Below are 4,986 nucleotides of genomic sequence, written 5' to 3' on the forward strand. Positions count from 1 at the left end.
CGCCCCAAGGGGGCGCCCCCGACCCGAGCGGGGGGCGGAGAGAGACGCGCTGCCTGGGGAGGGCTTCGCGGAGCCCGTCTGTGGGTGACCGGGGGGCTCCGCTGTGCCCCGGCTGCGGTGAGAGGGGAACGGGGCCTAGGCAGGGCTGGGGGGTCACTGTGCTGGCCGCGGCTTGGACGGGGGGACCACGCAGGCTGGGTCTGAGGGGGTGCCGGTGGTGGGGGGTGTTGGGGCTCGCCCCGAGTTGGAGCTTAGAGGGTGTCGAGGCCTGGCTGGGATATGAGGACGTGGGGCTCAGCCCGGGGTGCGGGGTCCCCTTGCGCAGGTGCCGCCTCGCAGGAAGCCGCTGCCCTTGCACGTCCCCGCGGGGGCGACGGGCCCGGACATGGGTGTCCCCCCGTGAGGACTCAGGGACGGGGGGCTTTGAGGTGCGGGCCACGGCTGGGGGTGCTGCCGTGCCGGGGGAGCTTTGGGGACTGGCGGGTCGCGTGGGCACAGGCTCTGCTGTAATGCTGGGAGCCCTCTCTGAGGTTTCCCTTGGTGAGTTAATGCATTTTTGGTGCAGATTTTATGGTCCCCGTGTAACGGTGGTACTGCTGGATCTGCCACGATCCCAGAGTGAGGCGTTTGCCCTTGACTGCTCGAACTGAACCCATTTCCAGCCCCGGCCAGGCCAGGATGGTTTGGGCTGCACTGCGGGGTGTTCCCTGGACATCAGGGCACGGTCTTGGCATTCAAACCCCCAGAGTGGATGGCTGGTGGACTGTCTGAATTTCCTGGGGTTCTCCAAAGAGGGGAAATGAGACAAGATGCTCGTTACTGCCCTGGTCACTGTGAGTAAGAGGAGGCAGGAGGAGAGGCACCTGCATTGGCTGCACCTGTTGCCTGGGTTTGTCAGCAGTTGCTTCTGGTTCTCAGCTTCAGCTGTTGGCAGTTACTTTGAAGAACAGTTTTTGTTTCTTCCTTCAAAACCCCAGGAGCTGCAGCTGGTTCTGGGCAGGGCTGGAGGTCCCCTGAGCTGCTGGGGGCCGTGGGGCTGGCACCAAAACTGCTGCAGTGGTTCTTTGGGTCACCCAAATGAGAACAACCTTTCTGCAGGAGTTCTGGTGAGTTTAAGGGTGTCATTATGTGCATTTTTGTTTCCCTTTGGTTAATGCAGTTTATTAGCTGGTGTGTTTAAGCAGCAGTTTACCAGTCCCCTATGTGTGCTCGCTAGGCACGGGTTATGGTTAAAGGTGTGAAGTTATAACTTAAGGTTAAAGTTTTGACTTGGTACAGCAGTTGTTATATTTGTGTGTCGGTTTTTACCATGCTTTTCTTCCCCCCGCCCCGTGAGAGACAACTTGTAACTCCCCAAAGAGAGTTACCCCTTACCCCTCCCCATACATGGGATATGTAGGTATGCGGGTTAACCTTGGGGACAGACCCAAGGAAAGTGTGTATGAGTTGGTAGGGGAGAGGAGGGGGAAGAAAGGAAAAAGAAGACATGAAGAAGTGAAGAAGAGGGATGCATCCCTGATGAACTTGGATGGGACCAATGCTAAAACCTGGACTAGTAATCTCTATCTCCCTCCTTTCCTTTTTTTGGCTTTTTCCTTCACTGCTATTAAGTGATGCAACGTGTACTATATTGCTTGGTATAATCCATTACATGCTTAGCCAATTATTGTGTATCCAGTTAGTACACTGTGAGAAGTTAATAAATGACTGGACTTTGAGACCTGTCTCACTGTTGTCCACCCCATTGGGGATTTACAAATCTAAGTCACTTGTCTCCCTTGTCAGAGCAAGACGTGACATCCCCCCTGAAAACAGAATGTTTTATTGTCCTGTGTCCTTCTGTAAGCTCTTCCCATCCATCTGCCTGACCCTGCACTCTCTCAACCGCTGGGTTTTTGCTAGGAGCCCACGAGTGACCAGGTGTGGCATTGGCTGCCTGCCACGATGTTTCCCAGCTGCCTGTGCTGCCATCGCCATGCTGCCTGCACGGCTCTGCTGTGTGCCGGGCACGAGGACTGCTCACTAACAGAGCCACCAGCATCAGGAAAGCTGTGACTCTGGGAAACCTGCTGATGCCCTGGCTGTTCCCACTGCTGGTGAATGGGGACTTTGGTGGCGGCTGTGGTGACTTTGCTCAGGACACGGGAGAGGGGAGCAGAGCTCCTGGGGGCCTGGGGCTACCACAGGTCCCTTGGCCAAAGATCCAGGGGCTGACACCTCCCTGCAGGACTCACTTGGAGCAGCGTCAGGGGCAGCCATGGGGGCGGCTCTGGCAGCAGCATGTGCTGCTCGTGCCCCCTGCCCAGGGGCTGTTAAGAAAAAGCGGGTCCCTAGCGATGGCATCAGTGAGTCTTTATCATATGAAAACATAGTAACTTTGCTGCTCTGTACTAGTTCCCGTTGTGCACCACAGCATGATGGGGTGGTGGAGTTTACTGGAAACGTGGGCAGTGTTCACACTGAAGTAAGACAACTAAAGGACAGCCTGTCCCTGAACATAAGGACTTTGATTCGTGGAAGCTGGGAGCTGTCCCTGAAGGATAAAGGACACCCCGAGGTAACACTGGCATCCCAGCACCTCGGACATGGTTTGAACCCCTCCTAGCATGGACTGGCATCACAGAGAAGCAACTCAGGCAAGGCAGGCTCCAAGGGTGTCTGGATCAACAAAGTAAGCAGCAAGAATTCTGCAGAAATAGAGTTGTTTTGCCAAGTTTTTCTGTGCTCAGTGTTTGGTAGTGTGGGTGCCAGCGATGAGTCAAGCATGTTGGGTCTGAATGTTTGAAGGGTGTGAGAACCCCGGGTGAACCCACGGTTGAGGTGCCCTGGTTGGGCTGGGGTGCCTCATGTGCACGAGTAAGTATTTCATGACTCCATAATTTGCATCCCAGCCTCTCCTTGGTCGGCACACACCAGTTCTGGGTTTGCTGGAAGGTGCTGGGCCCCCCTTCCCAGCCAGGTATCCAGTTCTCAGTGCCCAGTTCCTGCTCCACTCTGGGGCAGGCACATGGGGAAACTGCAGGTGAGCGGTCTCTCCCCTGGTGTGGGACCCCTCCATGGGATCCTGGCTTGGGCCCGGTGATTTTCCTGGTGTGTTTCAGCACCAACCCTCTGGGATCAGGGAGCAGCAGCTGCAGCACGGCCTGTAGGGCTGGGGGGTTCCTGGCAGCTCCCCACTTCCACCACAGGATCTATCCCAGCTTGATGATGCTGGCGGCTCCTGGGCCTGGCTGCCAGCCATGTCTGCTGGAGGAGAAGGGGACTTCTGGGGGCTGGGGGGCCTCCCTCCCTCTGATGCAGGCACTGGCTGATGTCTTCTCCACAGATTCTGCCCAGAGTGACTGCCGGCAGGACAGGCTCCTCCAGCCTGGCACTGGCTCTGCCAGAGCTGGGGAGAGTTCAGACCAGCAGGGACTGGTTTCCACTGGGTTTCAGCCCTTCAGCATCATCTGCACAGGGAGATGCCCAAGGACTGGAGCTGGCAGCATTAGGTCACTCCCATGGCAGGGCCTTGGGGTGGCTCTGAACTCTGTTTGAAGCCATGGTTTTACCTAAAACCTACTTTTTCAGCTCAAATGACGCTGCAGTGTGAGCAGAGGACTCTCCAGGGACCTGCAGCATCTCCTGCAGCCCTGTCGGTGAGAAGGCGAAGCCGGCCTGGCCGGGCACAGGGAGCAGCGGCTGTCCCGGTGCTGCCGGTCCCGTGGGAGGCGGCCCCGGCGATGCTGCGTGGCTGTGCCTGAGCTGACGCCTGGGGAGGGCTCATCCCAGCACCTGGCAAGGAGTGTAGCCCCCGGGCGGTGAGTGCCCAGTGAGACCAGGGAGCTGAGGGATGGGGAGGGTGGGTGCTGTCCCCTGGCAGAGCTCCCTGCAGGGCCCAGGGCGGGAAGGGGGGTCCCAGCGCTGGAGGGGCAGTGCTGCCCAGGGCTGGGTGGCATGTTTTGGGGGGCCATGGCTGTGAGGGGCATTGGGAGCCAGCACTGTAGGGGTTTGGCCCAGACCTTGCTCGCACTGGTGTGGTGCTGGCCCTGTTCCCAGTTTGGGGCTGCTGCTGCTGCTCAGGGCAGGTGGGTTTTTGGCCAGATCCTGGCTCTTGCCCACTCTTCCAAGGAGAAGTGGGACATTTCTGGTGTCCTGTCCCTGTTTCCCCCTCCCCTCCCATCTTGTGTGTGCGGTGCTGGGTTGCTGCTTCTCAGGGGTCAGGCAGAGCTGCCAGTGCCTGGGAAACGGCAGGGCTTACAGGGCAGCAGCCCCAGGGACTCTTTGGGCCAGGCTGTGCTGCCAGGAGCTGATTGTCCCCCATCAACCTGCACAGGGACAGAAGGAGGAGTGCTAGAACCCCAGGAAGAAGCCGGGGTGCCGGGAGATGCTGCGGGGACTGCACAGCTCCAGCACAGCATGGCTTTGGGCTGGTTGGTTGGGCCCCATTTGTTATTTGGCTGGTTGGTTTGGGCTCCTGTTTTCCTCAGGTCTGGCTCCTGGATGGCTTTGTCCAGATTCAACTCCTGCTCCTTGTAGGTTGGTTGTTTCTGGTTCAGCCTGTGAACAGCTCCAGTTTGTAGCTTCAGGTCATTGTTTCTGTACCTGTTTTTTTTCAGGTCTTGCTCCAGTTCAGTTTTGGCTGCAGCTTGTTTCCATCTCATCTTCAGTTCCAGTTTGTCTGTGGCCCCAGCTTGTTTTCATCTCCAGCTATGACAACTTGTGCTTGTTAAAACCACCTTGGTTTTTAGCAAGGACATAAATCAATCACTGTACACATGTTGACTGATTACTTTGTGTTTATTTTTCAATGACTATTCTGGTGTTTGTTACACTCCTTGAATAAAGAGTTGGACAGGCAAAGATGGTGTGAAAAGTGTCTTTTGCCCCAGAGACTATCTCAGACATTTAATTCGGCCTGGTGCATGCCAGCCTCCCTGGCTTTGGGGACTAACGCGATGTGACCCCCACCTCCGGTGGGGGCCTGCACACACCGCCCACCCCCCC

At 57.3% G+C, this 4,986-nt stretch overlaps 2 long non-coding RNA genes across 4 annotated transcripts; both read left to right on the plus strand.

The window, feature by feature from the left end:
* Nucleotides 1-38: 38 nt before the first annotated feature.
* Nucleotides 39-4,407, plus strand: LOC113479573. 3 transcript variants are annotated; one of them, XR_003398305.1, is made up of 5 exons: nt 39-117; nt 566-1,106; nt 2,395-3,491; nt 3,571-3,800; nt 4,316-4,407. It is a non-coding gene; the product is annotated as an uncharacterized LOC113479573 (long non-coding RNA). The 3 variants fall into 3 exon arrangements; XR_003398306.1 differs by having other exon boundaries at nt 2,395-2,671; XR_003398304.1 differs by having other exon boundaries at nt 2,395-3,800.
* Nucleotides 4,408-4,480: 73 nt separating this feature from the next.
* Nucleotides 4,481-4,814, plus strand: LOC113479574. Its single transcript, XR_003398307.1, has 2 exons — nt 4,481-4,568; nt 4,599-4,814. It is a non-coding gene; the product is annotated as an uncharacterized LOC113479574 (long non-coding RNA).
* The last annotated feature ends 172 nt before the right edge of the window (nt 4,815-4,986 follow it).

Source organism: Athene cunicularia (assembly GCF_003259725.1).
Source record: "Athene cunicularia isolate RWA chromosome 4 unlocalized genomic scaffold, athCun1 chr4_part2, whole genome shotgun sequence".
In the NCBI taxonomy this organism is placed as follows: Eukaryota; Metazoa; Chordata; class Aves; order Strigiformes; family Strigidae; genus Athene; species Athene cunicularia.